General features: G+C 39.6%; 1 long non-coding RNA gene across 1 annotated transcript in view; it reads left to right on the forward strand.

Moving 5' to 3' along the window:
- LOC134862407 (uncharacterized) overlaps window positions 1-19,373 on the forward strand; it is a 55,798-nt gene extending 36,425 nt beyond the window's left edge. The window contains exon 4 of the long non-coding RNA XR_010165506.1: window positions 18,973-19,373. This is a non-coding gene — a long non-coding RNA (uncharacterized LOC134862407). The remainder of the gene's footprint in view (window positions 1-18,972) is intronic.
- The last annotated feature ends 3,353 nt before the right edge of the window (window positions 19,374-22,726 follow it).

The raw sequence follows: 22,726 nt of genomic DNA on the forward strand, positions 1-22,726 counted from the left end.
TTGACAGGTAATGGTTAGTGTGATAACTGCTCAGATTTCATCAGCCGGAGCCTTTTTTTTCTTTGTGTGCAATTGTTGGAACTTTCAGCTAGATTACCTGTCATCCAGTACATCAGATAAAAATGCAGAGTTGAGGAGATACAGCCAATACTGGGGCAGATAGGAAGAAAAAGATCTGGATGGAGAATGTTTGATGTGAAAGGAACAGTGAGGATACAAATTTACATTTATCTGATAGTGAGGCAAATAGAACATACTATTACCATCACAATCACAGCCGATTTCCTTTTGGCATAGAGATTTGTGACCTATATTAGTTAAAATGGTCTGCATGTTATATACAAATATCACTTAGCGGTTTGCAGGAGAGAAAAAAATGGCCTGTATTCATGTCTGAGATTAAATGTTTGACTGCCATTTAAAATACAAACATGCGGTTTTAAATACATATTGAAAGACATTTATTTCAAAATATATAAATGCTAATGTATAAAAATATTTTCTTTATCCACAGAAAGGCTTTATAAATGTATTTAAAATGGAAATTGTTGTTTTATTTTTTTTTTTTGTCTGGGAGAGACTCTTAAAAAGTAAAATCTGCATTTGGTCTTTTGCTCCATCTATGTTTTGGTAACCAGTAAAGCTGAAATCTTTGGCAGATGTGTGGCAGCAATTTTTTCTCAGCTATTAAAGCATTATAAACACTTGGTTAGAGTTACATAAAACATGCATATTTTTCACTGGGAAATTTTCTGACTAGAGAAACAGCTGTGCTGGCCTTACAATGCATTAAGTATTTCATCCCTTTTAGATGGTTAAATTGTGCATGAAATGTTGCTGGCGCAGGGTTCTCCCGAGCTGGACTGATTAGGCAACATCTGTTACATTGGGAGAAATCCGTGTCGTTTCTAATTAGCTGTCAGGCTGCGGCTACGTTGTGCCTGATGGTGCCGAGGATCTGCCACAGGTTCCTCTTCTCGTACTGTCACCTGCTTGTGTGCCCCCTTCCCCCTACCCCTAGTTCGCCTCTCCCTCCCCCTCTTCCCCTTACTCTCCCTCACACACACACACACACACACACAACACACACACACACACACACACACACACACACACACACACACACACACACACACACACACACACACACACATCAGCTGTAATTAGAGAGCAGGGTCCGTACAAAGGAGTGAGCTGGGAGCCAGGCTCGAGCCCATCTGTGCAACCCCATCATCAGCAAGCTCACAACTCCTCCAACGCTGGGGGCCGCTCCCGAGCCAGGGCCCCCGCATGCTGATCATCTGAGCACACAAACTTTCTTCCTCTGCCTCCCTTCTCCCTGCCTTTATCTTTCTTTTTCACTTTGCTCTCTTTCACTCTGCGCTGAAAGAAAATCTATAGCAACCGGGCTAATTCATCTTGCTTTAATAAGGCTCAGACGCTGGTAAATATTAAATACACCACAGTGAGGAACAGACAACACTGTGACCAGCTATTGACAAAATGCAGCATTAGAGGGATGGAATGAGCCGAAATCTATATGGGCAAATTAACAAACACAGGAGCATCAAAGAGACACTCACAAGTGATGGTGTTTTCATTCACACTTTGTGACTTGTTGTCTTAATACCATATATCTTTTAAGATTTAGCATCAAATTCAATTTCCTTAAATTCCTAGTTATTTATTTTTTGCAGAACACTGACAATGTCACTTATTTTAAACTATCAGTCTCATTAATTTATCACAAACTGTGTACATAATATGTGGTGCCATTTATAGGTCAAACCCAGTACCAGTCATCACAATATCTGTCAGGTAATTCATTTCAGCAGCTAATCAATAATCCGTGTTTGCCGATAATAAAATCGCAGCAAGGGCCAATACTTTTTTTTTCTTTCCAATGTTTCATTCATCAAATTCTTTGAGATTTCTTTTTTTAATTTATGTTTCATGTTTTTTGTTCAACCAATTTAAAAGTGTTAACATTTAACTATATTTTTCAAGAAAAGCCCTTGCCATCACAGCAGCATTAAAACATTGTGAAAACAATCAAAAGAAACCCCAAACAAAGACTGAGAGAGAACTGTCACAAAGACAAGAAAGTCCAAATATCCAGTTATAAATCATGAAAAGGATATTCCAAAACCAAATAAAAACAATACATTTAAAAGCATCAACCCGATATTTAATGTAGTGTTAAATAAATATTGTGGAATTGCATGAAAACTTCCGTTGTGTCATCTCGATGTCAATATTAACAAGTTGCTTCAGGTTAAGCAAGAACACTTTCTGCCATATATTAATTTATAGACAATAACAATTAGTCTTTTTTTACATGTACAATAATATTTATGATCATACAGATAAATGCATGAGAGAGAGGAATTACTAACATGCAACCTATTCTGTAAACCCTTCAAAAAGCTCACAGACATCGTAAAACTTCCTCTTTCCAGACGTCTCCGTGCAGCTCTTGCTCTGTCATGACGGAGTCAGACAGGATACACATCTGTCCCCTTTGGCAATCTCTGACAAGTTCAACTGGAAATCCTGTGAGACGAGGGGAGGAGCTGCAAGCTAAAGCCAAAAGTTCTGCTTGAGCGGTGCTTTAGGGCAGCAGATGAGACACAAAAGATAATGTTGAGTTGTTATCTCAGACACTTAACCGCAACTGAAAGATGTGTTTGCCATGCCAACTTAGAAATCAGATGTTTCATTTGAAAGCTGACGGGAACGACTTGTCAGGTTGAGAGGAGTATTAGATACCCTTTCAGGTGTCATCACATAAACTCTTAAACAACGCACTTTACCGTCATTGTCGAGACAATTCGTTGATTAACTAATACAATCTGAGACTTGTTCTCTCTGTTTACTACATTGGATCGTAGAGATGTAATACATGAAAAATGTAAAGTAGATTTGTTTTAATTTAGTGGGTTAAACACCTTTACATAGACAGTATAGATGCGTTTAGAATATACAGTATATAAATATGAAGTGAGAAATTCACATTCCCAAAATGTATTCATAAAGCTGTTTTTCTTTTAAATAAAATGAATCCAACAGCTGCATCTCTTTTTCAGAGATAACAGTTAAAAAGGAAATACAAATTCCAAGCCAATTAAAAAAAGAAGCTTTTTGAACCAGCAATGTTCAGCACAACAAAAAAAAAAGATGTATGAGGTCATTCTGGATCCACTTTCTCCCAACACTTCTTTATTTCACAAGTAATCAGTGCACCCACATGAATCGAAAGGGAAAAATATCTAAACCCAGTCCTGACCCTGAGATAAATAATAATCTCCCACGGAGCAGAGGGAAGCTGATGAGGGAAAAAGTTAGAGGAAAACAAATTAGTCTCTGAAGTAGACGCAAGGCTGTCACAATTCTGCTGCGATAAAATCAAGGCAGAGAGGAAAAACAGTCTGTGACCAAGAATGACAGGCCTGAGAGAATGTCACAGCAATTGTGGGGCCATCACTGGCAAAAGATGATGGGTGATTGCTTTGCGTTCCAAGGCAAGTCCATCCTAGAGGACATTGCGCACCCTTGCTCATCTGTGGCCCAACCTTTGGCGCTGACATTTAAAGTGTTGATTTTGGAGCACTTATGCTAATTGTTGTAATTTTCCTGATGAAGCGCCATTCTGATACCTTGATGTGGCCAAGATAGTTTTACATTTTCTATGTGGTCCTCTTTGCCATTTGCACCGTGTAGTGTCAGCTCAGAGTGCTACTGAAAGCAGACAAAATTGCAAGCAAATTGCATCAGATTGCCAACATTGTGAAAAGGTAAATTGCTTGCAAATCTATTTAAACCACTGGCCTATTTTCATCAGCTATGGTACTTGGTATTCATGATTGCTTAATTGACGACCTTTTCTATTGTGTAGTGCTTTATGGTGCGATGGAAAACAATCTTTACCAAACCAATTACCCTTTTTTTCTCCTCACTACTACATTAGAGCTGTGATTGCAACAGCTAGTCCTTTGTAAATGAACTTTCTGGTTTCAGGAAATAAAGTGTCATTTATTTGATATGATGTTGTTGAGCGCTGTTATGTTTTTTTTAGTATTAGAACACACTGCTCAAATGATGGACTGTTTTAGTTATACCCTGTCCATGTATGACAGTAATAAGCCTATAATGACCTTGTCCATTTGAGAGTCTTGTTAAATATAAAAATATTTGGTCACACTATCAATCATGAACATTCACCTACTGCTTCGGCTTTGTAAAGCTTTGGATGTGGCCATTTGGATTTCAATATTCTTGGTAGTTTTGGGCATAAAAGCTGTGGAGCTAATAACGATGTCTGACAATAAACTGGATCTCTCCCATGGTCCCTAATGCTAAGAATGTATTATTGAGATGTGCTCTTACAATTTTTATTTTATAACAACATAATTATTCCTAACCATGCAATGTCTGAAGGTTTACTAAACACTGTCCAGGTCACTGGCACAATCAGAACCTTCATAGTTTCCCAGATACATGGAAATTAATTTCTTGTTCCGCTTCAATCACCATGTCCGTCATCCATCTAGTTGTCAGCTACAAAATTCCATTTTCATTCATTACTGTCTGAAAAGCATGATGATGAGAAAGAGCCTCCATCCCCTGGCAGACTTAGTAAGCCTGTATTGAATGTACTGAAGTGCTGTCAGTCTGCTCACATCTCGTCTGCCAAACAGGCCAATAGAATTAACCCTGGATTAACCCTCCAGGCCCGAGTGCAAGGTAATGGCCTCGGCTAATGGCTGTGTGTGCCCAATGCCAGGTACTATTGACCCTAGCTGGCACAGTTTGCTCCATCTGAGGGGCAGTACGACAGCATGGCCATCTCCGTACAGCTGGTCGTCCGAGTGCCACTGCCAGGCACGGATAATGCTCAGCCATGCCATCCCTACTAAGATCAGAAGGAGCACTGCTCTCTGGCCTTGTCTTCATTTTGGAAAACATGGGAAAGCATCCTTTAGGACAACATTTTTTTCTCTTTTTTTCTGGGCCAACAAGATTAAGCACTGTAAACCCAAACAGTTTCTCATTTATATCCCAGATTTATTCTACACTTACTGGACTTTGAGGTATTATAGTCAATCATTGAAAAGTGAAAACTGGCACTTTGTGACTATGACAGGCTTTTTTTTAGCCCAGTCATATTCTGCTTTGGCACATCTCAGCATGTAGTCGCTCTCGTATATAAACAGCTCTCATCCTCAGTTCTTTTGTGCTCATGTCTTTGCCTGAGGTGAGGGAGTGTAATACAGGCAAGGGGGGCGGGGGTGAGATAGAGGACTCAAATCAGTCTGAATAAAGAAGCAGTCTTCTCTCTTTTGTAGATTAGCTTATTTTAACTGCAGTCAGGCTTTTACACTGACAGAGGATGGGTTAAGTAAGTGTGTGTGTGTGTGTGTGTGTGTGTGTGTGTGTGAGAGAGAGAGAGAGAGAGAGAGAGAGAGAGAGAAAGGCGGGGGGTGGTATAACCCTTCCTGCTATCTTAGCAGACCAAAGCTCACTGAATGTGGAGGTTGGGGAGGGGGCTGTAAATTTTCTCTGAGTCAGGGTAAAGCTGATTGATCTCTGAGTGTACAATCGATAAGAAGACACTGTCATTTTTGTAAAGGATGAGTTGGAAAGGGAAAATAAATTAAGACTCCCCAGATCGGCCTGGATGTTGGAACTTTCACCTCATTAATTCAGTATAGTCTGGTATTCTGCTAATGTTGTGTCCATAGCTTCAATCTCACAGGTGCCTCGCTGTGACAGGCTCTGCTGGCAGCAGCAGGCCCTTTATTATACTATGTATATTTCATGCCGAGAAATCAGACACTTGCCCTTGCACCCCTTCTATGTCTTGATTCCTGATTAATATACTTTGTTATTTTCATAAGTACATCATGCCAGGGGTTGATTAAATCAGGAATTGAAAGCCATTGTCTTTCTTGCATGTCCCTTATCAGAACTAATGTACCGGCTCTGGTCATTTGTCTTGAGTTGTTATAAGAAATAAAGACTGGTGCACTTTTCTTTTCCGCAAGATATTGCAGGAAGATTAATTTACTGCTTCTCATCTCTTAGCTCCTCAGTTTACCGTCTGCAGTGTCTCCTGTGATATTTTTCATGCTTAGATATGCTGTTTTCACTTATTCATTCCTGTTTCACCTTGATCTTCTCATCTATTATATTACACTTCTTCCGAGCACTGGGAGAATATAGTCCTCATGGTCTTATTGGATTGATGGTTACAGAAACCGTTGCATAATATAAACTTTCAGTGGGCCATTTTTCACCATGTGCCCTACTATGTTTCATTTGATCAGTGCTTGTGATTCGATTCTTGCTCACATCTCCGGCTAGTGTCTTTGTTTATACCCTTGTGCTTTGTGTCATGTAGGACATCATCGTCTGAGGCAGTGGTTGGTGTGTGTGTGTGTGTGTGTGTGTGTGTGTGTGTGTGTGTGTGTGTGTGTGTCTGTCTACCTACCCACTAGCTTTTATCAGCTGGTCTCTAATGTGTCAGTTGTTGCTGAGGATTCACTCATCACCCCGCTGTCTCTGCTGTTCAGCGGGGCTATTAAGGACACATCAAGCTATCAGGAGACAGCTCTCGGGGACTGGCAGGCATAAAATACACCCTTTAGCCTCACTGTGAATAATCTTCAGGTCAGAGTGGCTTTACGTAGAGCTGGGGGCTTTAGAACAAGAACTGTGAGACAGAAACCTGACAGATTCAAGGCTTAAACATTCACACATCATATGTGAGGGTCAACTTTTTCAATTTACCCGCCTCTTTGGTTTTTAAAGGTGTGACCCTTTGGACAGACAATGTGAAGTATTTTCCCTGAGTTTCATATCCCTCCTTTATATCCTGGAGAGGAGCAAGACTAACTAGACCAGATTTATCTGGATGTATGAAACAAAGCGAATCAGAAATACCCAAGAGGTTCAGAGACATCTGTGTTTTGCTAACTAAAAGAGTAATTCTTATTGGTGAAAGGAGATAATTTGTATGTGAAATACTCATTTAATTCACATTCACTAAGCAGGTTATCAAATTAAATCAGGGCTCTGTTAGGCCTGCCACTTGGGCTTTTGGGCCTGGCTTCATGTGTAAAATTGGCCAACAAGAGATTTGGGGGTGCGCTTTGCACGCCCCTGTCACGTCATCTCTTGGCTCCCCTCAGGAGGCCGATCCCAGGGTCAGGGCTTGTGGAAAGATGCCTCTATGGACTGCCACAGGGAGACAGGGCCACAACACCACCTCCAGCTGGGCAACTTATTACAGCCCCGCTCTTTCTCACCCCTCCTCACCTGCCCCAGCCATTCACAACATCATCAAGCCATCACATATTCATGAAGCTGTGGGCTGGTGGAGTGTGTGTTTGTGAGGGATGGGTGGTGGTTTGGTGGAGGGGGGCTGGGTTGTGTTCCTAGTGCGGTGACACTGTGCGGTGGTTGTGGTAATGGTGCAGTGGTTGGGAGACTGTAGGGGGGTGAGTCTGCAGGTGGCTGTCACATCCGTAATTGCCTCATACTTCCCTCTGCAGCGTAAAATTGTTTTCATTATGTGTCATGCACACAGTGCCAGGCAAGGGCCCCTTGAGAGCATTCCCAAGAGCCAGAGGGAGGAGGCACTCCACTTAAACAGCCGCTTAGCTTCAAATAAGAAAGGAGAAAAGGAGCAGAGAGAGAGAGAGAGGAGGTGGAGGAGGAGGACAGGAGAGAGGGAAGGGGTGTGGAAAAAACAGAGGAAGCTCATCATTAACTGTGTTCGAACAACAGCAGACAAGTGTGAGCTCATGCACAAAAACCAGGCAGAGCTTATCCTAAACATCTCAGTTACCAGGGGGGAGTTGTGTGGTTTCAACCACACTGTGAGCTCCTGGAGGGCTTCCGTGGTCAGAGGGGGGGAGACAAACAAGGAGCGGGAAAAGAAAAGGAGAAAAAGTTTCCACCTGACTGGAGTTCCCATGGTTTGCCATGCAGGAGGGTAAGCAGGTTTCAGCAATAAACTCAGGCATTGTCAGGCAATAATGCTCAGTCAGGTCCCTCCATTGGGATTCAAGGGTGTCTTTTTCTCTGCTCCCTGCGCTGCACTAATCACAGGCCTACTTTGTTTAATTGCAGCAAAAGGGAGAAAATTTGTTCAAGAAGTCATCCTAATCCCTCCCCTTTACCCCCTGCTCCCTCACAACAGCCCTGGCTTTGCTTCTCCATACTCTTTCCCTCTCTTCTGCTCCCCACCCACTTTTCCTTTTTTAATGAGTTGTGGAACTTTACAGAGACAACAAACTGCTAAACCGTGATAAATAAAGGCTATACCAGAGGGGAGGGGGTGGGATAGGTACGGGCCTAAGGTGTTGGCTGGTTATGTATGAAAAAAAATACTTCCGCTGGATTTAAGCGCTTGCAACAAGTGCCATTATAGTAGTTTTTGGATGCTGGTGATACACAGGAGGTGGGGGGTAGGAGGATCAGATGGTAAATAAATCCTGCAGGCAGCTAACTGCTGGTAGCCCGCTGGGCATGCAGCCTCGGAATAATCATCTCTGTAAAAGCATGTCAAAGCTCCCTCAATAGACACAAATTTTGCTCCTTCTATTTTTCAATCACAGATTTAGAAACTTAAGGTGCCTTGCATTGTACTTGATGACTCTGGGGTCACAGGCGCCAGGGGGGCAAGGGAGGGGATTTATCAATCAGGACTCCTCGTCTTTCTAAAGCTGAATAAAAAGCAACCCATGAAGAGACAAACCAGTCCCCTTTTAACCAAAGGCTTTTCTTATTCATTAGATCCGGATTCTGGCTTCTCCCTCTACCTCCTTTTCTAGAGAACGAGGCATCTCAAGCATAGAAACCCCCTCGGTGGAAGGAGACAAAATTATAAAAGATCCCTGAACCAAGGTTTAGCATAACGTCATAGGAGGCGAGTGAAAAAATTATATAAAGGATTCAATTTTTTTTGTATCAGTAAACATCTTTTTACTAAAACATAAATAGTATAAATGTTTATTGGCAATAATGGGAATATTACCAATGTACATTATATATCCAATTTTCTGTCATCCTTTTCTTTGTTTAATTGTTGAACACTTTCCTTTTGTGTAGATTTTGACTGACATTTTAACAAATAACACTAATCTGTTTATCAAATTGAGAGAAAAATATAAAATGAATATAAAAGGCACATGGAAAAATCCAAGACAACTGCAACCAACAATCAATGTTCTCCATCATCACAATTCAGTAATGGTAATCTTTATCAGCAAATTAAATATATTTAATGCAGTTAAAGACACTCGCTGTAAATGTTTTGTCAACTCTTCTTGTTTTTTATGATTTCAACAGTCCCATACAAGCTTTTACCATAGTTTGTGTAACTCAAATCCAAGTTATCCCAAACTGGTGCAAATGAAAGCACAAATCCCTAAAACTATTTTAAAAAATGCAAACAAACATAAACTTTTTTGACAAAAAAAACACACCGTGATAAAAAGAACATAGCTAAATGAAAAGCATGATGTGGACCAAAGTAAGAATTCAACAAGTGATCTTTTTAACAGGATTTTTATAGAAACCATTTTGGCCTAAGTGGATGAGGGTTTAGATGAGAAAATCCACCCTAAGTAAACAACTTCCCATGTGACCTGGGGCAAGTCACTTAACCTCTGTCTTCATGCCCACCACCCAAGTTTAAACAAGAGGATTGCTCAGTTCTATCCCCATACACTCCTCAAGTCCCCTCAGACCAAATCATTTTGCTCACGGTGAAAAGCCCTCAACACTCAGCTCTCAGAGTAAACAAATTTACCATTTATTACAATGTCTAACCTTTGACGGCACTTAGAGGTCACATCTTAAGCTAACATAAATAACCCTGCTGTTTGTGCGTAAAGAGGACTTTTTTCTAATCCATCTCAACCACTTAAAATGTTTGCAAAGTTCACTCCTGTTATAGTTTAATTTTTTGAAGCAAAATGTAGAAGTTAACGTGTGTCTTTTCGTAGTGCTATAGTCATCTTATTATATTTACATGATCTATCCGGTTTCGTGATTCTTCCCCTGGTTTGTCCCTTAACTTTTGTGAATCTACAAGAGACTGTTGCGAGCCAATGAGGGCCTCTGATTCCTCTGAATGTAGCATTATGGCCCAATCTCTTTCTCACTCCCTGAAAGACTGTTTAAATGGTTCGGTTTATTATTGGCCAAGGAAGGCTAAAGGCTTCTGTCAGCGTTTGGGAGAGGGAATCACTGCCTCTTAACTGGACAGCTGTTCCGGCCTTACCCCACTTTTCATATGGATATGTATGTTAATGACAGGCAATGGACTGGAGATGAAGAGGCCTGAGCGCTAGGCCCTCTCTTCAGCGCACTTCTAAAGCTTCCACAAAAGGAGCAGTAAAAGAGGCTGCAATGGTGAAGCTCCCACTTTTGTGCCCTGAATTAGTTCTGCAAGCAATGAAAGTGATCTTTTCTGGACGACAGGGGAAGTCTGCCGATGGCTGGACCGGCTCATTAGCACAAAAGTCTGTTGGGACATATAATTGACTGATGCAGATCCCCCGCCTGTCACAACACAGCACAGGCTGTAGGAGATAAAAACACCTTTCCTCTTTAAAAACTCACCTAACAGTTTACATTAGAGTGGACCTCCCCCAGTCTTTAGGTGCTGTTGTGTTTACTTCCTTCACGCAAATGTTTCATCCCGCAGCCCGCTGACAGATCCCCGCTTCCTGTTGCTGTCAGTACTGTTGATATCACATCTGTTGACTTTACTCAGTGGGAAGAGAAACACAGATATCACCATCAATGTTTGGGAGTTTAGAGAGCTCCAGGTAAAGAAGTTCTAGAAAATTGTTTGCAAAATGTGATATTTCGATATCATTTAATCCAACCCAAAATACCACTATATCATGGAATAGATACAATAATTGTTACTATTCTATCTGAGATTAAAGACAGAGGTTTGCATCACATTTGACTCATTTTAGATTTTTATATTGATTGATTTTGTGTGGATATTTATTTTGAAGTTTTTTTTAAAGGATATAATAAAAAGTATTCTTCTAATGGAATATTAAAACTGCTTTTCTGATATGCAGCAGGAATCTCTCTCCCTCTCTTTTTGTTTCATTTATAGACTGGAGCCCGACTAACAAACATGCTCAGCACACCAGAAGCCCCTAATGGCTGCATCATGGTTAAATTGACTGGAAAATGCCGTTTTAATTTCCATGTTAATTGAAATGGACTAATTGTTAATATATTCTGAGAGCAAAGTACCAAAATGGAATAATTTTCCCCAAATGTAATCCATTTAGAAATGGCTTTGGAACTGATTGTGGTTTCAGAACGTTTGTCTGACCATGCGTTGTAAATAAATCACAGATAACAAAATAATTTAAGTCTCATAAAGTTATTTTAACTTTGCACACGGACATTAATATAATTTGTTTATAGTTAAATTTAGAGACTTGGACAGAGCAAAGGAGTCCACTTCAAAACAATTGCCATTGTTTTTCCATTTTTAAGCAAAAGAATTTTGTCAAGCAGCTAAATAGGGTATTCTTCATGGTCTCCCTTCTTCACAGGCAACTATAGAAATTAGCCCTACGTTTCTCGGCTCTCACACATGGATACACACGCTTGCATGGACACAAGAAAAATTTCTTTTCTTCTGTCAGCATTCCTGGCCAACAATGGCTAGATTAGTGGACGTGAGGGCCCCCTCGGGGGCACGTATTGTGGCACAGAATACCCTCGGCAGGAACAGCTGGTAGGGGTTAATGGCTACTGAACCTCTCAGCCGGAGCCCTTTCTCTATTGTGTGTTCCGCTCATGGGAAGGAAGGGGGCCACTGACAGCTTCTGGGGTGTGAGGAACCCACAGAACAGCACCCGGGTCACCCCAAATGGGGAGCAGGGCAGAGGGTGGGGGAAGGAGTACGGGGGAGGGGGACCTTGATGCTGAGGGTGGTAGGATGATGGCAATAGGGAAGTCTCTGTGGACCAGGGACCAAAAGCTGCACATCAACACGGCCAACAGTAGAATTAGCATCAGTGTATATTCAGCAATGACAATAAGGGCTGCATAATAGGAGGGGCAAACTGTACCCAAGAAAGGGGAGTGGGGGTCGTCTCTGTAGAGTCTAAGTGACATAAACACCTCTTGTGATTTCATGTTTACTTTGAAAAAAAGCACAGCCAGTATTGTCAGTTCATTTAACACTGATGCTTCTTCCAAGATTTCAATGCATACTATAAAAAACAATATTTGAAACTTAATTGGTATTTTATTTTGGTTCACTTATAAGGTCAATTTGTTTTGGTTTGTGTTTTTTATTTAAGTAATCGTTCAAAAACAGTCCAGGGTAATGAGCCTGACCATTTGTATGTAAATGTATACTGGAAAGAATAAAAACACCTTCAGAAAGCATTGAAAAAGCTCCCCCTCCCACAAATGATGTCTAGTCCAGAGTCTCGTTGAATCTTAATGATGCCGTTGCCTCATTTCGGTGATAGCCCAATGTGATCTAGGGCTGGGGTCACTCTGCCGGGGCTCCTATCCTCTGTAATGGCCCCACACATTAGTATTCAAAGCTGAAGACACACAGGAGTAAGCAGTCCTCAGATACTGCTTCTTGGCTGTCTGTGGGTTTCAGCAGTAAGAGCAGCTCTCCCCTCTAGTCCTCCTGATGTGTGTGTGTGTGTGTGGCCTGTGTCGCCTTGTCTTGTCAGCATCACAGGGCTCATGCCTTGCCACCCAGAGGACCGCACCTCAGATTTAATCCCTCAGCCACTCACCCCCCGCTGGGCAGCGTGGAGAAGCCCCTCTGCCTGATCCATCCAAGCCTCTCACACCAGCTTCCACACTCATTAGACGGCTGATTATGATAGTGTGCCGGTGTAATGTTTAATCGAGTCTGACACCTGATTCGCCATGTTACAAATCCTGTCATGCAAATTGAGCCATTTGTGTTGTTTGATATGGAGAGATGGGCTATGAAATGAAAGACTAGCCCTGAAATGAGGCACGGGGGACGTGTGCCCTCTGCTCCTGCCACTGTGATTACAAAGATGAGGACAAGCATCTTTTTCCGTGTGTATCGCCTTGGGTCAGGACACATTAAATTAACATGGTGTTTTTCTCCTGGTATGCAGGAATCAGGAAAAGCAGCCTATCTGAAATGTCTCATCACCCCCTGCAAACAAGGGCAGGATAATGGGCCATGTTATTTGAAATCACGCCAGTCTGTGACAACTGATGTAAATAATTCAGATGTACTCAGGATTTGAGTTTTTGCAGGATATATGCAATATAGCATGTGGCTCCAGTTAAAATGGAATATACATCAAATATTTTTATAGCAAAGCAAATGTCATTTCAGTCTTTTTCTAGTGGGGAAATCAACGGCATGCTGTGGGAAAGTATTTCAATTTCATTGCAAAGACAAAACAAATTGCTGATCTGAGTGCTGCATTCAATTGAAATTGTAGGGGGTTGGTTGACATACAGATGGGACAAATTAAATAGGGAACTGCAGAACTTGCCATTTTTCACTGCCTTGTAATGACACCTGTTTTAAGAATGACCGCTCCTCATCTTTAGCAAACAGTGACAGTCCGAATAAGTGCTCTCGAGCCTCTCTTGTGGCCTCACTTATCAGCCCCCTTACTGTAAACATTTCATTTCCTCATCCTGTCAGAAATGTCTTTGTTGCTGCTTGTTGCTCAGGCTTTAATCTGAAAGACAAAGTCAGCCAGATAGCTCCCCCGCTTTCTGTTTGTCTCTCGGCTTCCTCCTCTCTCATCTCTTGTGACAACCCTGTCTTAAGAGCGACTTTAGTTCATGTTCCAGTATTTGCTGCCTTTTATTCACAGTGCAAAGGTCCTTTTGAAATATGTTCTTTTAAGTGGCTCACTGTTTGTCTGTTTGTCAATCTGAGGTTACAGTGCTGATGTTTATCTCCAGGTCAACAACGGATTACATTACCACAAACATTGTCTGATGCCTTCAGACACACAGGGACTTTTTTATTTTCTCTCCTGTGAGTATATTTGTGCAAATTAAACACTGCTATGATTTCAGCATCCCTGGGCAGACAGCCAAAACTCAGTTGTGAGTTATTGCAGCAGCAGAGGCCTTTTATGTGAGTCAATTTTAGTTTTCAGCAGAGCTATACCTGTTTTTACAAGTCATCTCCTCTGAGAAACACCTGTACTGAGCAACAGGCTCATTGTTTTCCTCTCAGCTACATCGTAAAGATTGAGAGAGCAGCGAGACAACACCAGGCAGGTTTGCTGAATCACTCATCCTTCCTGGCGCCACTCGGCTGACTGAAGAGTTCCTGTCAGAAACACTCCATCATGACTGATGTTGGACTACAGATCCTGCACCTTGTTAGTACTATTACATTGTGCTGGTTTGCTACACAGGGAACATAAGCTCATCTTTGGGGACCATTACAATATAAAGTCTCTTTGATTGATGATAGCAGAATTACCATTTGTTTCATTACTCAATGGGGGTTATGTGGCAAAATACAAATGATTCATCTTTTTATTGAATATTTTTTGGTAAATGGGATTTTAACACATTGTTAGGTGTTAGCAGATATGTGCACACCATCGTAAAAGATACAGAAAAATACTATAGATAGCATTTCTGGTTAAAAAACTGGTTTAGTCAGACATTTTTTCTCAAAAGCTATTGTAAAGAACAATGATCTCTCTCCAACAACTGGTGCAATCACAGTGTGACTTATTTTCAGCGTAAGTTACAGTCAAGCTCCTTTATAGTTTGTTGAGTATGAAACAGTGACTTCCTCTTTTCTATTAAATATAAATGTTACTGTTTTCCCAAACTGCCCAGAATATTGTAAAGTTATTGATTAGTTGTCATGTTTGGCGGATCTTATTGATGGCACAAGAATGTGAAAGTAGCTAGCAACCTGGATGTAAAGATCAGGATTTATTGCCCAGAATCTCTCGAACAATTTTATCAAAAGCCCATTCCACTGTGACATTTTTTTTCTCCCATAAATCAGCGCAGGGAAATCTATCAGTGGACAGTAGTGAGAGATAGATGAGCGGAGGGATGAGAGGGTCAGCAGAGATTTTTCACTGGTCCTCCCTGTCACAGGCGCAGCCTCACTTTTTCACCTTTATGAATTGGTCTTTTACTGACTGGCCAGGCTTTTAATTTGTTCCCCACTCTCAGGGGGAAAAAAACTCTGAACGTTGAGACTTTGCACATAAGATAATGTATTGATTGTTAAAGCACTGGTGCATTGGCTCATATTTAGATAGCACAAACTTTAGATAAATGGTTCCTGGGAGATGGATCAACCCCTATATTATTAATATCCTGGATATATTTCATTGTGGCAGCAAATATATGAAGCATCAGGCGTCTTAGTATGTATCATTTGTAAAATCCCCTCAGTATAAATTCAAATAGGTTACACAAAGAAAAGAGCAAACAGACTAAAACAGTTTATATGGCAGTTAACATTTTGCAGTAATGACAAGGTTGTAAAATGTGGCATTATTAGTCAGATGTGCATCCTTGTCCTCGGGCACATGCAAGAACAAATGCATTTCTCAACACAGGGAAAACATTTTAGGGTGAGGCATCCACTGGGTAAAGGAAAAGCACGTACACACCAGCACTTACAGTAGCTCAGATAAGTGTTTTTTGAACTTAAAAAAAAAACTTTAACCAATTTTAGTCTATCAAATTGTTTTAAAATCAAAATTTTGAAAGCAAAAAGTATTCCTTTTTGTTTTAAAACAAATGGTCCACACAGTATTATACTGGCTTTCTAGAAACAATATTGTGTTGACCCTCAAAGTTTTTGTAGATGTTTTTATTTGATGGATTTATTCCTTTGTCATTACTCTCAGTGCTGTGTGTTGGTGCACCTATAGTCCATCCACCCAATCTGACTTGATTGAAGGCCTTCATTTGCTATGCGGCCATGTAAAGAGAAGCCTTGAAATATCACACTGACCTTGGTGTTGCTCTCTGATTCATTTTTCCCTGACACCCTATACTCAGATGGGATTTCCTAATAGTTAGACACCCGACTGATATACTTGCACTGTAACTCTTCCTGTAATTCTAAAATGTAATTCATCCATACATCCAAAAGTGTTGTGCAGTATATTTCATTGTAAAATATTGTGAAATGCATTTCGTGTTTTGTGAATATGGAACCTTAAATGCATCTCCTTTATATTTAGCAAAAATACAGATTTGCAAATATGTTGATAGATGACCAATTTAAATCAGAATAATTAAAGTAGCTGTTTTATTTGTTAGCTGATATTAAAATTGTGTTACCTTGTGCAAATAAATAAATAAAGCACAACAAGTCTGCAAAGAAAGAACATTTAGTACATCTCTCACCTAAAATTACCCCTGCTTACATCTTTCCAGTCCAAATGTATTGAGTATAATTTGCAGTAAATAGTACATGTAATAGTAATTTCGGTATATTTGGGGAATTTAAAGGAAATCTGCATTTTCTGTCTCATGCAGATGTTATTTTTCCTCATTTGTGGCTCTTGAGTGAAAATTTGAAGTGAAACCTTCACTGTTTTGGAGAATTTCTTTCTGTGTAGGCACCTTACTCACAACTTTAACTGCAGCCCTGTAAAATGTTTTTTTGTAGTGAAATGGTTCTATGGTTTTGTCAGGTGACATTGTTGGCATACTTGTTTCCTGTGCCCCCAGGGACAGAAGCAGTGAAGACAAGGCATGATTGAGCCGCCTAGTGTCGTCTAAATGTCTGATTTACTGTCCTGCTGCGTTTGAAGTAGGAAAGGCGGAATTCACTTCTCTCTGGTTCTTTGTGATCAGTCCTCCCAGATTATAGCCCAGGTGAGGCCCATCGCCATCAACCACAGGATATAGGAAGTACTTGTCTTACATAGCCTCTGGCCATTGCCCCTGAACTAGCTTTCCTAAAGGCAGCGTGTGTAATGCTGCACTTCAGTTTCAATGTACCTGACCCAACTGCTTACACAGGATGACTTATAGGTGCATTGACTAACTTCAAAGAACACAATGTGGTAATTTCACAATACATGATGGGTAAAAATATGCATGTAGCATGAGAATAGCCTGCAGCTGTGGCACAGTGGTGTTTTAACCTGTTGTGGTCCCAGACAGCGCAGTGTCAGCCTGGCGTCAGCAATGTTGTTTTTTTGTCAGACCTGTTCATCACACAGAAACACAAGCCAATACTTGTGATGTGTTTTATTGCAGCTCTTTTTGACAACAACCTTTTTTAAAACAGCACCAGTCACTGCGGATTTAGCAGAAAATGTTACTTTTTAGATAGATAGATAGATAGATAGATAGATAGATAGATAGATAGATAGATAGATAGATAGAATAAGATAAGATTTAGTTTAGAAAAAACATGTATTAATATCAACACTAAAAAAATATAGAGTAACAATATAATATACAATATAAAATATAAAGGAATAACTAAGAATACACTGTAATTTATGTTTCAGGACCGACTGTTACAGATTGGAAACAGTTTAAACTTAAAAAGGCCAGTTTGTCATTTCAAACACATGTTTGTAGAGCATCAAGGCATGCTAAATATTTATGTATTTTTCAATTCCCCGGTCTTCCCACCTAATCAGACCCCAGTGTCTATGGGCTTCAGGACAGAGTGATCTTGGCATGGTGAGGCTGATTAGAGTCAATCAGCAGGAGGTGAAACCAACATTTCCCTCAAAACAACCACACAGACGGTCTGGAATTTCTCCTCTCGACACATCAGCTAATGGCGTTGCCACATTTTCATAGACCAAATGACAGCTTGATTGTGAACAGCATGTTCATGTGGAATTGGGATGTTGATTTGGTGCTTTAGGAGGAACACGAGAGGAAATGGGAGAATATAATCAGCACCTCTAAAGTTGAACAGAACACCGGCATCAAAGAAATTGATTGGGGAAGATGTTGTAAGGGAGCTGATATATCCCGAGAACAAATCAGCCTTAAACCTGACATTTTGTTTCGCAACACAATCAACATTGTTGAATCAACTACATTTTGTATGATCATTCTATGAATTTGAAACATTGGTATAAGTTGATATTCAGATTTGATAATGCCAAGTGCTGGCAGGGAATTCAGTGTCATGAATAAATCAGCAAGCTAGCAGAAACATTTTTAACTAAAAGAAAGAATGTGTAGTATGTATGTATTATTAACATTTTATTATACTATATTGTGTTTGACATGTTCCTTAAAAAAAAATTAAAAAATGTATCCCCCTTTAAAAGAATCTCACGCCACACATGTTCTGCTTTCTAAATATCTCAATATAACATCGAACCCATTCAGCAGAGCATCAGGGAGTACAGAACGTATTTTGATAAAGGAACAAATTGGGCTGTCATATGAAGGGTGAAGACCAGTGATTTTCTAACACTTGAGCAACAGTAATGAGGTGGCTATTGGTGTGTTTCCTCCTGGTATGAAGTCTCTGTCGATGCCTTGAGTATTTTGAAATACTATTTTTAGAATCCACATACCTGGGCATATTAATATGTCACCTAAAATTAGATTTTTATTGTCACTTGTATATAAAAAAATTAAAATCTGTTGCTTTTTCTCAAAACATACCCTTGTACGTTTCTTAAAATGTATGCCAAATAATGTCAACAGCACAATGACAACAAACATATTGTCTTTTTGATTGTGATGAGATCAAGGGTCGATTTCACAATAAGAAAAGATTTCAGATGCAAAAACAGTCTTTCATTTCACAATAAATTGAATGACTGCTGTGAAATAAACATCACTTCAGTGACTCGCATTACCATGTGTCAGATAAGAGACTTTCAAGTGTCTTTAAAGAACTAAATAACTGCTATTGATCATTTAGCATCTCAATGGCCACCTTAACTTTCAAAGCTGTCATTGTTTTTATTTAAGGATCGGGCCTTTGCTGCTGGTATCAGTAAAGTTTCCCATTGAAGAGGAAATCAGAAGAAACCAACATTGAAATGAGGGATAAGAGGCTCCTGTGTGTCAAGAGCTGAAGGAGCTGTTTTTGTCTTGCATGACTTTATAGCCGTTTGAATGAATTACTTTAAGGGACAACAAAGTAATAGTGACAGCACTCACATTGTGCAGCTAATGAATATAGTTATCTAATATAAAGGACTTACCTCTCTTAAATTATTGTCTACATAACTGATATCTGTCCCTAGACGAATGAAATCTGAAAATGGAAGATGTTTTGTTTTTAATTCAGGAAAATTCAAGACTCATATTGCTGTTTTTTCATGATCTCAACTTTCAAATCAAAATTGTTTCTTATTTTTGAGGACATTGCTTACCATTTTTTGTTTTGTTTTAGTTATATGGAACATGCCGAATAGGAATAGAACATAATTAATATAACTGTGACAGATCTTGATTGAAATGTTGATTAAAAAAAGATGCAGTACAAAAGGTGTCTCTTAACTGTGTCTTTTTTTTCCAGCTGCATCGCATTCCTTGCAGATCGGTGTGGTCAGCTTCATCACTGTTTCAAGTGTGTATGAACTTACAGTGGATTGACAAATCTTTGTGTGTGGTTCTTGAGGCAGCAGTGAGTCCTAAATTGAATTACATGCACATTTCTCAGCCACAAAGGGGAGCCATCACTAATTAAAACCATGTGATTGATGACACTGACGCTTCATGCCAGAGGAGGATAAATCACTCTCACAGTCACTTTGCTGCATTGGTTCCTGTCGCCACACCATAAGGTACTGTAAGTTCAACACTTCTTCAGCTGAGTGGGATAAACAACTGAAAGCTGTGTTGCCGGTGCTTTGTTTTTTATGTTTTTGTTGGGTATTATGTTCCTTAAGACTGTAGCAAGACATTGGAAACAAATGTCACATGTGAAGGCCAACATCGGTGTATGGATTTCTGTTTAATGTATTATGAATGTGTCCCTCTATGAACAATACAGTACCTGCTCTTATGTTGTGTTTATCCCAGTTTAACTTTGACCTTTTAAAAGGGAAGAGGTCAACCTATAAATCCAGGGACAGCACTTTGAGTCATACTTGTCTAATGGCTTTTATACTGAGTGTATTTGTATTATACCCACAAAACTACATGCACTTACTAGCAAACACATTTCTGAAGCCTCATATCTGTTCAAATTGCAGTTTTATTTATATTCCGATTTTTCCTTTTTCAGTTCCACAGATGAAAAGCAAGCTTGCAAGTTTAACTGAATAAACGGAGACCAGAATCATTATAATCAAACAGAAGTGTCTTCAATGTTTGTAAGATTAACAGAAAGGTAAGACATTTCACATCTTGAAGACTTTAATACACAATTGTACACATACATGATTTATATAACAAGTGTATGGATTTATATTTTGAATAGGAGAAGGGTTCTGTGAAAAATGTGGGAGATAGCTTATTTATGATGTATTTGTACACTGATGCTAACACGGCCCTAAATTGTCAATCTCAACTCTACATGGCCTTCCACAACATGGCAGTTGGTCAGCACATACATTATTACTATTTAAGTGTATTTTATTATGTAGTTTCTATTTTTTCCACTTTTAATAATTTATTTTTCTCACTTGGGTTTAATTATATATTTTTAACATATAAAGCTTACTTGGTAAATCCACAATACTTATAAAACAAACAGAGCGCTGTCGTACTATTTCCACAGTGGCTTCCATCATTTCAGATGTTATAAAATGTGATCATAACACTTTCATTATCAGCTCTAGTCTGACAGAAATCAGTGCAAGTCAATGCATGCAATTGTAAGAACAGCACTTCTATATATAATCATGGTCATATAAAAGAAACTCAGGCAAAGAAAATCTTTCCCGCTTTTGAATCCCATATATTCATTCACTCTTTTGTCGTACATTTCAACTTTCTCCATAGGTGGACTATTACAGTGGTTGCAACTGCTTGTCTTTGCCCAGGAAACATGTTTTACTCTAGCTGCATACAAGTCAGATCCTGTCAGTGGGTTAGTTTTGCTCAAAGGACCAATTAGTGGGTCCTACCTTAGCCTGCAGCTAAAAGGCCTAATGGTGGGGGCATCCACCTGAAAGGTGAACAGCTCTCCCCACTGGGCTTTAATTTGAGAGAGGGGTGGGTGGCAGCTTCAGAGGCTTTTACCATTACACAGGACTTCATTGTGGCTGCTGACCGTTTGATCTTAAAATAATTTACTTAATGATCTCACCACGGGAGCAATTGGTGCTGCTCGATTAGTCTGCAAGGTCTAATGGACATGGGAAAGAAAGGAGAGGAGGAGGAGGATGGGAAGGAGGGAGATGGAGAAGGGAGGATTGCACAGTAAGAACTAAATTAATCTGCTATGTAACCTTCGGGAGGTACATTTTTTTTGTGAAATGAAAAAGGTGAAATTGTGACGGTGCTACAGAAATGCAGAGGCTTGTATAGCAGCAGTTTAACAAGCCAAAATACCAAGGAAACACATCTCAGTTATTACAACTATATATAACTATAACACATGAAATGGTGACAAAAATCATGCAACCTACTTATATTAGTTTAAGACCTTTGCAATGATCTATCAATGTAAAGCAAATTCATTGATGTTATATTGTCTCTAACTACCACTTAGACAAATAATATTTACAGTCATGAACAGGATTTTCATTTTTCATTTTCATTTTTCATATTCATGATATTGAGAGCAACTATGTCATTTATGTGTTTGGCTCTTATTCACAGAAAAAAATAAAAAGGTTTAATATACTAAATTGCAGAGACAAATGCTTATAAATTGAGAGTGGTACATGATGTTTGATTGAAATAAAAGGCTAAAAGGGGTACAATTAAATTCAATTTCTTTACATAATACCAGTCTGTAGCAGTAGCTGTAATAAAAATGACACCCTTGAATACTCAGTTCCCTCCAATTTGAGTCAAAGTGTTATCCATCATATTATGAAGACTAAAGGAGTAAATCGTAAAGAGAGTTGAAAAGGTCATTCCATTTTAGGCACACACTCAGCAACACGACTGAAAGGCCTTCCTGACCTGTGGGCCTAGATAACAAGCCAAAGATGGTGGTGGTGGTGGTGGGGGTGCTCGGCTCTAATGCAGCCATTAGAAGACAATAAAGTTGCAGTCAGGTGAGTTGCTGCAGCAATCCCTCTGGCAAAGTTTGAAAAACGGAAAAGGGAGGATGGGTGATTAACACAGATCACTGTTATTAAATCATGCAGGAAGGTTGTTAGTGCACATGAAGTTGTCTGTGACATGTCATGGCAAAATATGGCTCGCTGGCAGGAATAACCCAAATAAATCTCTGAATGGAAAGTTTTTCTGAAAGGGAAAGCATGGCATAATTAGTGTCATCACATTTAATCACAACCTACAGCTGCTTTTCTTGTCAGCGTTATAAACTTATTCAGAAAAATGCTACATTATCGCCAATGATAGCTGCCTGAGCCTATGGAGCTTGGCACTGGTTATTAAGTTTATTTACACATGCCAAAAGTCTAAAAGACCAATATCATTGAAATGTAGCATACAGCTCTGGAAAATAAGATAATAATAATTTTACTCACATACCTATGAATAATAAAACCAGAGAAACTGATCCTTTTGCAGTGGTCTTTTCATTTTTTCCAGAGCAGTATCTGGACAACTGCAAAAGATTCACCTATTCAATAGT

Source organism: Eleginops maclovinus, chromosome 3 (assembly GCF_036324505.1).
Source record: "Eleginops maclovinus isolate JMC-PN-2008 ecotype Puerto Natales chromosome 3, JC_Emac_rtc_rv5, whole genome shotgun sequence".
NCBI lineage: Eukaryota > Metazoa > Chordata > Actinopteri > Perciformes > Eleginopidae > Eleginops > Eleginops maclovinus.